Consider the following 13,003-nt stretch of genomic DNA (forward strand, 5'->3'; position numbering starts at 1 on the left):
TTGATAAAAAGATCCACAACCAAATTACCCAATATGGATCTAAAGTAGGAGTAACTTTGAAAAATATTAAAGAGAAGGAACCTATAGTTAATGAAAGAATAAATCATGATTCCACTAGAATCGATAAACTTGAGGGCATCATTACCAACTTGGGGACCGCTTTTTCTTCCGTAAAGAATACTCCAAGTCCTCCAACTAAAATTGCCAAGCTTATGTATGTTCCTAAAAATAAAGGTGAATCCTCTAGCAAAGAAACTGCGGATCTCAAATCTATAAGTGTTCATCCTAATCTTTTTGCTATCATTAAGGAACCATTTGTTGCTAATGATTTTTTCGATCTTGTGCCTAAAAGTTTGATAATCAATAAAAATAAAGAAATTCCTAAGGACGGTAGATGCCTCATTGAAGAATTACCTACCAAAGATGGCAATACCTAGATCTATCCTTACTTTTTATGCCTAGCTAGGGGCGTTAAACGATAGCGCTTGTTGGGAGGCAACCCAATTTTATTTTTATTCATTGCTTTTTTCTCATGTTTAGTAATAAATAATTTATCTAGCCTATGTGTTGGTTGTGTTTTTTGTGTTTAATTAGTGTTTCTGCCAAGTAGAACCGTTGGGAAGACTTGGGGAAAGTCTTGTTATATTGCTGTAAAAAAACAGAAACTTTAGCGCTCACGAGAATTGCTTCCATTTTTATTTGGAAAGTGCTACTTAGTTAATTATTTTTGCATATTATTAATAGATAAATTCCTCATGTCCAGCAATTTATTTTAGAATTTTTGGGGTTCCAGATCTTGCGGTAGGTACAGATTACTACAGACTGTTCTGTTTTTGACAGATTCTGTTTTTCGTGTGTTGTTTGCTTATTTTGATGAATCTATGGCTAGTAAAATAGTTTATAAACCATAGAGAAGTTGGAATACAGTAGGTTTAACACCAATATAAATAAATAATGAGTTCATTACAGTACCTTGAAGTGGTCTTTTGTTTTCTTTCGCTAACGGAGCTCACGAGATTTTCTACTTCAAGTTTTGTGTTGTGAAGTTTTCAAGTTTTGGGTAAATATTTGATGGATTATGGAACAAGGAGTGGAAAGAGCCTAAGCTTGGGGATGCCCATGGCACCCCCAAGATAATCTAAGGACACCTAAAATCCAAAGCTTGGGGATGCCCCGGAAGGCATCCCCTCTTTCGTCTACTCCTATCGGTAACTTTACTTGGAGCTATATTTTTATTCACCACATGATATGTGTTTTGCTTGGAGCGTCTTGTATGTTTTGAGTCTTTGCTTTTTAGTTTACCACAATCATCCTTGCTGTACACACCTTTTGAGAGAGCCATACATGATTTGGAATTTGTTAGAATACTCTATGTGCTTCACTTATATCTTTTGAGTTATATAGTTTTGCTCTAGTACTTCACTTATATCTTTTAGAGCACGGTGGTGGATTTGTTTTGTAGAAACTATTGATCTCTCATGATTCACTTAGATTATTTTGAGAGTATTAAATAGCATGGTAATTTTCTTAAATAATCCTAATATGCTAGGTATTCAAGATTAGTAAAAAAATTCTTATGAGTATTTTGAATACTAAGAGAAGTTTGATGCTTGATGATTGTTTTGACATATGGAGGTAATAATATAAAAGTCGTGCTAGTTGAGTAGTTGTGAATTTGAGAAATGTTTGTGTTGAAGTTTGCAAGTCCCGTAGCATGCACGTATGGTAAACGTTATGTAAGAAATTTGAAACATGAGGTGTTCTTTGATTGTCCTCCTTATGAGTGGCGGTCAGGGACGAGCGATGGTCTTTTCCTACCAATCTATCCCCCTAAGATCATGCGTGTAGTGCTTGGTTTTTGATGACTTGTAGATTTTTGCAATAAGTATGTGAGTTCTTTTTGACTAATGTTGAGTCCATGGATTATACGCACTCTCACCCTTCCATCATTGCTAGCCTCTTCGGTGCCGTGCATTGCCCTTTGTCACATTGAGAGTTGGTGCAAAATTCACCGGTGCATCCAAACCCCGTGATATGATACGCTCTTTCACACATAAACCTCCTTATATCTTCCTCAAAACAGCCACCATACCTACCTATTATGGCATTTCCATAGCCATTCCGAGATATATTGCCATGCAACTTTCCACCATTCCATTTATCATGACACATTCATCATTGTCATATTGCTTAGCATGATCATGTAGTTGACATAGTATTTGTGGCAAAGCCACCATTCATAATTCTTTCATACATGTCACTCTTGGTTCATTGCATATCCCGGTACACCGCCGGAGGCATTCATATAGAGTCATCTTTTGTTCTAGCATCGAGTTGTAATCATTGAGTTGTAAATAAATAGAAGTGTGATGATCATCATTTTCTAGAGCATTGTCCCAAGTGAGGAATTAAAAAAAGAGAAAAAGAGAGAAGGGACAATGCTACTATCATTTGCCACACTTGTGCTTCAAAATAGCACCATAATCTTCATGATAGAGAGTCTTTTGTTTTGACACTTTCATATACTAGTGGGGATTTTTCATTATAGAACTTGGCTTGTATATTCCAACAATGGGCCTCCTCAAGTGCCCTAGGTCTTCATGAGCAAGCAAGTTGGATGCACACCCACTTAGTTTCTTTTGTTGAGCTTTCATATATTTATAGCTCTAGTGCATCCGTTGCATGGCAATCCCTACTCCCTGCATTAACATCAATCGATGGGTATCTCCATAGCCCATTGATTAGCCTCGTTGATGTGAGACTTTCTCCTTTTTGTCTTCTCCACATAACCCCCATCATCATATTCTATTCCACCCATAGTGCTATGTCCATGGATCGCGCTCATATATTGCGTGAAAGTTTATAGGTTTGAGATTACTAAAGTATGAAACAATTGCTTGGCTTGTCATTGATAACCCACAAGTATAGGGGATCGCAACAGCTTTCGAGGGTAGAGTATTCAACCCAAATTTATTGATTCGAGACAAGGGGAGCCAAAGAATATTCTCAAGTATTAGCAGCTGAGTTGTCAATTCAACCACACCTGGAACTTAGTATCTGCAGCAAAGTGTTTAGTAGCAAAGTAATATGATAGTGGTGGTAGCAGCAACAAAAGTAAAGACAGCAAAAGTAATGTTTTTGGTATTTTGTAGTGATTGTAACAGTAGCAGCGGGAAAGTAAATAAGCGAGAACCAGTATATGGAAAACTCGTAGGCACTGGATCAGTGATGGATAATTATCCCGGATGTGGTTCATCATGTAACAGTCATAACATAGGATGACACAGAACTAGCTCCAATTCATCAATGTAACGTAGGCATGTATTTCGTATATAGTCATACGTGCTTATGGAAAAGAACTTGCATGACATCTTTTGTCCTACCCCCCGTGGCAGCGGGGTCCTATTGGAAACTAAGGGATATTAAGGCCTCCTTTTAATAGAGAACCGGAACAAAGCATTAGCACATAGTGAATACATGAACTCCTCAAACTATGGTCATCACAGGGAGTGGTCCCAATTATTGTCACTTCGGGGTTGCCGGATCATAACACATAGTAGGTGACTATAGACTTGCAAGATAGGTGTCGGTGTCAAAACCGGCGGATCTCGGGTAGGGGGTCCCGAACTGTGCGTCTAGGCGGATGGTAACAGAAGACAAGGGACACAATGTTTTTACCCAGGTTCGGGCCCTCTCGATGGAGGTGAAACCCTACTCCTGCTTGATTAATATTGATGATATGGGTAGTACAAGAGTAGATCTACCACGAGATCAAAGAGGCTAAACCCTAAAAGCTAGCCTATGGTATGATTGTTGTTCGTCCTATGGACTAAAACCCTCCGGTTTATATAGACACCGGAGAGGGCTAGGGTTACACAGAGTTGGTTACAATGGGAGGAGATCTACATATCCGTATTGCCAAGCTTGCCTTCCACGCCAAGGAAAGTCCCATCCGGACACGGGACGAAGTCTTCAATCTTGTATCTTCATAGTCCGAAAGTTCGGCCCAAGGTTATAGTCCGGATATCCGGACACCCCCTAATCCAGGACTTCCTCAATAGGATCAAGAACTCACATATATTCATGAAAACATAATAGGTTCAGATCTTAAATCATGGCACTCGGGCCCTAGTGACAAGCATTAAGCATAGCAAAGTCATAGCAACATCAATCTCAGAACATAGTGGATACTAGGGATCAAACCCTAACAAAACTAACTCGATTACATGATAAATCTCATCCAACCCATCGCCGTCCAGCAAGCCTACGATGGAATTACTCATGCACGGCGGTGAGCATCATGAAATTGGTGATGGAGGATGGTTGATGATGACGACGGCGACGAAACCCCCTCTCTGGAGCCCCAAACAGACTCCAGATCAGCCCTCCCGAGAGGTTTTAGGGCTTGGCGGCGGCTCCGTATCGTAAAACGCGATGATTTCTTCTCTCTGATTTTTTTCTCTCCGAAAGTAAATATATAGAGTTGGAGTTGGCGTCGGAGGAATCCAGGGGGCCCATGAGGTAGGGGGGCGCGCCCTAGGGGGGGGGGCGCCCCCCACCCTCGTGAGAAGGGTGTGGCCCCCCTGGTCTTCATCTTTGGCAAGGATTTTTTATTATTTTTTCTAAGATGTTCCGTGGAGTTTCAGGTCATTCCGAGAATATTTGTTTTCTGCACATAAAACAACACCATGGCAATTCTGCTGAAAACAAGTCAGTCTGGGCTAGTTCTATTCAAATCATACAAGTTAGAGTCCAAAACAAGGGCAAAAGTGTTTGGAAAAGTAGATACGACGGAGATGTATCAACTCCCCCAAGCTTAAACCCTTGCTTTCCCTCAAGCAATTCAGTTGACAAACTGAAAGAAAGAAAGAAAACCTTTTACAAACTCTGTTTGCTCTTGTTGTTGTAACTATGTCAAGCCAGCATTCAAGTTTTCAGCATAGATCATAACTAACCACATTTGCAATAATTCTCAGGTCTCACGATTACTCATATCAATAGCATAATCAACTAGCAAGTCATAATAATAAATCTCGGATGACAACACTTTCTCAAAACAACCACAATATGATATAACAAGATGGTATCTCGCTAGCCCTTAATGAGACCGCAAAACATAAATGCAGTGCACCTTTAAAGATCAAGGACTGACTAGACATTGTAATTTATGGTAAAAGAGATCCAATCATAGTCATATCCAATATAAATTAACAGTGATGAATGTAAATGACGGCTGTGCTCTCCAGCTAGTGCTTTTTAATAAGAGGGTGATGACTCAACATAAAAGTAAGTGGATAGGCCCTTCGCAGAGGGAAGCAGGGATTTGTAGAGGTGTCAGAGCTCGGTTTTGAAATAGAGATAAATTGTATTTTGAGCGGTATACTTTCATTGTCAACGTAACAACTAAGAGATGGCGATATCTTCCATGCTAAACACATTATAGGCAGTTCCCAAACAGAATGGTAAAGTTTATACTCCCCCTCCACCAACAAGCATCAATCCATGGCTTGCTCGAAACAACGAGTGCCTCCAACATACATCAGGTCCCAGGGGGAGTTTTGTTTGCAATTAATTTTGATTTAGTTTGCATAAAGCATGGGACTGGGCATCCCGGTGACCAGCCATTTATCTCGTGAGTGAGGAGCGGAGTCCACTCCTCTTGAGAATAACCCGCCTAACACGGAAGATAAGGACAGCCTTGGTTGATACATGAGCTATTCGAGCATACAAAACAGAATGATTATTTGAAGGTTTAGAGTTTGGCACATACAAATTTACTTGGAACGGCAGGTAGATACAGCATTTAGGAAGGTATGGTGGACTCATCTGGAATAACTTTGGGGTTTAAGGGATTGGATGCACAAGCAGTATTCCCGCTTAGTACAAGTGAAGGCTAGGAAAAGACTGGGAAGCGACCAACTAGAGAGCGACAACAGCCATGTACATGCATTAAAATTAATAAACATTGGATGCAAGCATGAGTAGGATATAATCCACCATGAAAATAAATATCGTGAAGGCTATGTTGATTTTGTTTCAACTACATGCGTGAAGATGTGCCAAGTCAAGTCACTTAAATCATTCAAAGGAGGATACCACCCCATCATACCACATCATAATCATCTCAATAGCATGTTGGCATACAAGGTAAACCATTATAACTCATAGCTAATCAAGCATGGCACAAGAAACTATGATTTCTAATTGTCATTGCAAACATGTTTATTCATAATAAGCTGAATAAAGAACGAGGGACTCATCATATTTACAAAAACAGAAGAGGTCGAGTTCATACCAGCTTTTCTCATCTCAGTCAGTCCATCATATATCATCATAATTGCCTTTCACTTGCACGACCGAACGGTGTGAATAATAATAAGAGTGTACATGTCTTGGACTAAGCTGGAATCTGCGAGCATTCAATAAACAGGAGAAGACAAGGCAATATGGGCTCTTGGTTAAATCAACAATAATGCATATAAGAGCCACTTCAACAATTTAATTATGGTCTTCTCCTACCGACCCCCAAAGAAAAGAAAAGAAATAAAACTATTTACACGGGAAAGCTCCAAACAAGCAAAAGAAGAACAGGAAATATTTTTGGGTTTTCTTTTTAATTATTACTACTACAGCAGAAAAATAAACTACTACTATTTTTTTGGTTTTTTTAAGGTTTAACAAACACACAAGAAGAAAGCAGGAAAAATAAAATAAACTAGCATGGATATTACAGTGAAAAAGTATGAGCACCGACATCTAGCAATGAGTGTGTGTGAACATAAATATAATGTCGGTGAGAAATATGTACTCCCCCAAGCTTAGGCTTTTGGCCTAAGTTGGTCTATGGCCACGGCTGGCCTGGCGGGTATCCATAATAATAGTTGTTGGGGTCGTACTGTAATGAGGAAGAATAGTTGGGATCATACTGATGTGCAGCGGTTATCGCCTGCTGAGCTGCAGCGTGGAGTCGAGCTGCCTCTGCTCTCCTCTCGTACTCTTCTGCCTCCTCTCTGGTAATAACATATCTTCCTTTTGTCTGTGAATCAAAGAAGGCAGGAGCAGGGAGAGTAATACAGAAAACACGTCGTTTATCAAAAATTAAACGATATAAGAGAGGTGATTCAGGCCTCTCGACAAACTGGTGCGAAGCCATAGAGTCATAATCTAAATATGCAGGAGGCAACTCCATATCACCCTCACGAATGTCTATCTCAAGAAAACGAGCTAAGCGGGTTGCATAAATTCCTCCAAAGAAATCTCCATTATGTCTATTATGATGCAACCTACGAGCTACAATGGCTCCCATATGATAAGATTGATCTCCTAACACAGCACTCCTAAGAATGCTAAGATCAAGGACACACATGTACATGCTTCATCCTTAGCATTTATGCATCTACCGATGAAAAGAGCAAAATAATGTATAGCAGGAAAGTGAATGCTCCCTATGGTAGCCTGCGTTATATCTCTAGATTCCCCCACAGTTATACTAGCAAGAAAGTTTCTAAATTCAGATTTAGGGGGATCCCTAACACTACCCCATGATGGAAGTTCGCAAGCAGAAGTGAAATCCTCTAAGTCCATGGTATAAGATTTGTCATAAAGATCAAACATGACTGAAGGAGAATTACGCGAAGATGAATACTCAAACCTCCTCACAAATGAACTTGTGAGATCATGATAATGGGGGAATTTGTTAGCCTCAAAATCTTCAAGACCGGCATTGCGCAAATATGCTTTGAATTCTTCTTTAATTCCCGCACGGTCCATAAAATTTTCTGACGGCCATTCGCAAGGCCGTACTGGAGCGTCTCTTGGTGGATCCTCGTCAGCATCGCGCATAGCAATCCTGGGTCCTTGCTTCTTAGAGGAACCACCTTGGAACATCTTCCTAAACATATTGTTTTTCTCTAAAAAATTCTGAAATTTTTAGTAACTTCAAAATAAAAGTAAACCAACTTCAATAATATTGATAGCAACTACTCCTACAAGTGCCTAGAGCCTATATCAAGCATTAGAACTACTTGGAACCATATAAATTTGACATGCAAGCTCAAGAACATGGTCACCTACGCATCACAAATTTGCAAAGAATAAAGCACTAGAACAAAAACTAATCGGACCAATGGAGGAGTCACATACCAATGAACAATCTCCCCAAGCAGTTTTGTGAGAGGTGCTTTGAGCAAGGAGATCGAAAATCACAGCAAAAGTGGCTGGAACTCGTGCTTGAGTTGGTTTTTCAGGTTTGTGTGAGATAGAGGAAGAAGCTGGGTGCTGGGATAAGTGGAGGAGGGCCACCATGGGCCCACGAGGCAGGGGGCACGCCCTATAGGGGGAGGGCGCGCCCACCACCCTCGTGGCCAGGTGGCAACTCCTCCCGCGGTAATTTTTGCACAGTAAATCCTCAAATATTCCCGAAAAAATCATATTAAATTGGCATGGCATTCTGAGGACTTTTATTTTCGGGATATTTTTATATTGCACGGATAAGTCAGGAAACAGACAGAAAAATACTATTTTTACTTTATTTAATATAAACAACAGAAAGTAAAAGTGTGGTACAGAAGGTTGTGCTTCTAGTTTCATCCATCTCATGCTCATCAAAAAGAATCCACTAACAAGGTTGATCAAGTCTTGTTAACAAACTCATTCCGATAATCATGAAACCGGAGAAATTTCGAATAATACTAAGTTACCTCAACGGGGATATGCACATCCCCAATAATAAGTATATCATATTTCTTTTTGACAGTAGGAAGAGGAAATTCAGAACCTCCAATTATAATCGACGGAATTTTCCCAATGGAGTTGATACTATGAACTTGAGGTTGTTTCCTCGGAAAGTGTACTGTATGCTCATTACCATTAACATGAAAAGTGACATTATCTTTGTTGCAATCAATAACAGCCCCTGCAGTATTAAGAAAAGGTCTTCCAAGAATAATAGACATACTATCATCCTCGGGAATATCAAGTATAACAAAGTCCATTAAAATAGTAACGTTTGCAACCACAATAGGCACATCCTCACAAATACCGACAGGTATAGCAGTTGATTTATCAACCATTTGCAAAGATATTTCAGTAGGTGTTAACTTATTCAAGTCAAGTCTATGATATAAAGAGAGAGGCATAACACTAACACCAGCTCCAAGATCACATAAAGCAGTTTTAATATAATTTCTTTTAATGGAGCAAGGTATAGTAGGTACTCCGGGGTCTCCAAGTTTCTTTGGTATTCCACCCTTAAAAGTATAATTAGCAAGCATGGTGGAAATTTCAGCTTCCGGTGTCTTTCTTTTATTAGTAATGACATCCTTCATATATTTATCATAAGGATTTGTTTTGAGCACATCAGTTAAACTCATACGCAAAAAGATAGGCCTAATCATTTCAGCAAAGCGCTCAAAATCCTCATCATCCTTTTTCTTGGATGGTTTCGGAGGAAAAGGCATGGGTTTCTGAACCCAAGGTTCCCTTTCTTTACCATGTTTCCTAGCAACAAAGTCTCTTTTATCATAACGTTGATTCATTGATTGTGGGTTATCAAGATCAACAGCAGGTTCAATTTCTACATCATTGTCATTACTAGGTTGAGCATCATCATGAACATCATCATTAATATTTTTACTAGGTTCATGTTCATTACCAGATTGTGTTTTAGCATCAGACATAGAAATATCATTTGGATTATCAGGTGGTTCAGCAATAGGTTCACTAGAAGTTTGCACAGTTCTATCATTTTTCTTCTTCTTCTTCTTTTTAGAAGAACTAGGAACATCGATATTATTTCTTTGAGAATCTTTCTCGATTCTCTTAGGGTGGCCTTCAGGATACAAAGGTTCCTGAGTCATTCTACCAGTTCTAGTAGCCACTCTAACAACATAATCATTTTTCTTACTATTCATTTCATCAAGCACTTCTTTTTGAGCCTTAAGTACTTGTTCTACTTGAGTGGTAACCATAGAAGCATGTTTGCTAACAAGTTTAAGTTCACCCTTAATATCAGCCATATAATCACCCAAGCGTCTAATCATATAAGCATTTTCTTTTAATTGTCTACCAAAATAAGCATTGAAGTCGTCTTGCTTAAACATAAAGTTATCAAACTCATCCAAGCACTAGCTAGCAATTTTAGTAGGAGGGACTTCAGCTTTATCATATCTATAGAGAGAATTTACCTTTACTACCTGTGTCGGGATATCAGGATCAGGAGGTTCTTCAATAAATAAAGAATTGAGATCATATGTTTCTTCAACAGGCGGTATATTAAGACCATGTATTTCTTCAATAGGAGGTAAATTCTTAACGTCTTCAGCTTTAATACCTTTTTCTTTCATAGATTTCTTTGCCTCTTGCATATCTTCGGGACTGAGAAATAGAACACCTCTCTTCTTCGGAGTTGGTTTAAAAATAGGCCCAGTAATTGGAGCAGGAGTTGGCTCAGGAGCTGGCTCAGGAGGTGGCTCAGGAGGTGCCCAATTATTTTCATTTGTCAACATATTATTCAATAGAATTTTAGCTTCATTCGGTGTTCTTTCCCTGAAAAGAGAACCAGCAGAACTATCCAGGTAATCTCTGGAAGCATCGGTTAGTCCATTATAAAAGATATCAAGTATTTCAGGTTTCTTAAGAGGATGATCAGGCAAAGCATTAAGTAACTTGAGAAGCCTCCCCGAAGCTTGTGGGAGACACTCTTCTTTAATTTGCACGAAGTTGTATATTTCCCTCAAAGCAGCTTGTTTCTTATGAGCAGGGAAATATTTAGAAGAGAAGTAATAAATCATATCCTGGGGACTACACACACAACCAGGATCAAGAGAATTAAACCATATCTTAGCATCACCCTTTAATGAGAACGGAAATATTTTGAGTATATAAAAGTAACACGATCTCTCATCATTAGTGAACAGGGCAGCTATATCATTTAACTTAGTAAGATGTGCTACAACAGTTTCAGATTCATAGCCATAAAACGGATCAGATTCAACCAAAGTAATTATATCAGGATCAACAGAGAATTCATAATCCTTATCAGGAACACATATAGGTGAAGTAGCAAAAGCAGGGTCGGGTTTCGTTTTATCTCTAAGTGATTCTTTGTTCCATTTAATTAATAACCTCTTAAGCTCATATCTATCTTTGCAAGCTAAAATAGCGGCAGAAGATTCCATATCAAAAAGATAACCCTCAAGAATAACAAGCATATTTTCATCATCACTATCATCATCATATTCAGATTCAATAGTTTCTTTTTCTCTAGCCCTAGCAATTTGTTCATCAAGAAATTCACCAAGGGGCACAGTAGTATCAGGCATAGAAGCAGTTTCATCATAAGTATCATGCATAGCAGAAGTGGCATCATGAATAACATGCGACATATCAGAATGAATAACAGAAGCAGGTGTAGGTGTCGCAAACTTACTCATAACAGAAGGTGAATCAAGTGCAGAGCAAGATGGCAGTTCCTTACCTCCCCTCGTAGTTGAGGGATAGATCTTGGTTTTTGGATCTCTCAAGTTCTTCATAGTGTCCAGCAGATATAAATCCCAAGTGACTCAAAGAATAGAGCTATGCTCCCCGGCAACGGCGCCAGAAATTTGTCTTGATAACCCACAAGTATAGGGGATCGCAACAGCTTTCGAGGGTAGAGTATTCAACCCAAATTTATTGATTCGACACAAGGGGAGCCAAAGAATATTCTCAAGTATTAGCAGCTGAGTTGTCAATTCAACCACACCTGGAACTTAGTATCTGCAACAAAGTGTTTAGTAGCAAAGTAATATGATAGTGGTGGTAGTGGCAACAAAAGTAAAGACAGCAAAAGTAATGTTTTTGGTATTTTGTAGTGATTGTAACAGTAGCAGCGGGAAAGTAAATAAGCGCGAACCAGTATATGGAAAACTCGTAGGCACCGGATCAGTGATGGATAATTATACCGGATGTGGTTCATCATGTAACAGTCATAACATAGGGTGACACAGAACTAGCTCCAATTCATCAATGTAATGTAGGCATGTATTCCGTATATAGTCATACGTGCTTATGGAAAAGAACTTGCATGACATCTTTTGTCCTACCCTCCCGTGGCAGCGGGGTCCTATTGGAAACTAAGGGATATTAAGGCCTCCTTTTAATAGAGAACCGGAACAAAGCAGTAGCACATAGTGAATACATGAACTCCTCAAACTATGGTCATCACCAGGAGTGGTCCCGATTATTGTCACTTCAGGGTTGCCGGATCATAACACATAGTAGGTGACTATGGACTGGAAAGATAGGATCAAGAACTCACATATATTCATGAAAACATAATAGGTTCAGATCTGAAATCATGGCACTCGGGCCCTAGTGACAAGCATTAAGCATAGCAAAGTCATAGCAACATCAATCTCAGAACATAGTGGATACTAGGGATCAAACCCTAACAAAACTAACTCGATTACATGATAAATCTCATCCAACCCATCACCGTCCAGCAAGCCTACGATGGAATTACTCATGCACGACGGTGAGCATCATGAAATTGGTGATGGAGGATGGTTGATGATGACGACGGCGACGAATCCCCCTCTTCGGAGCCCTGAACGGACTCCAGATCGGCCCTCCCAAGAGGTTTTAGGGCTTGGCAGCGGCTCCGTATCGTAAAACGCGATGATTTCTTCTCTCTGATTTTTTTCTCTCCGAAAGCAAATATATAGAGTTGGAGTTGGCGTCGGAGGGCATCCAGGGTGCCCACGAGGTAGGGGGCGCGCCCTAGGGGGGGCGCCCCCCACCCTCGTGAGAAGGGTGTGGCCCCCCTGGTCTTCATCTTTGGCGAGGATTTATTATTACTTTTTCTAAGATGTTCCGTGGAATTTCAGGTCATTCCGAGAATATTTGTTTTCTGCACATAAAACAACACCATGGCAATTCTGCTGAAAACAACGTCAGTCCGGGTTAGTTCTATTCAAATCATACAAGTTAGAGTCCAAAACAAGGGCAAAAGTGTTTGGAAAAG

This window comes from Triticum urartu, chromosome 6A (assembly GCF_056163025.1).
Source record: "Triticum urartu cultivar PI428250 chromosome 6A, HENAU_Tu73, whole genome shotgun sequence".
Taxonomy (NCBI): domain Eukaryota; kingdom Viridiplantae; phylum Streptophyta; class Magnoliopsida; order Poales; family Poaceae; genus Triticum; species Triticum urartu.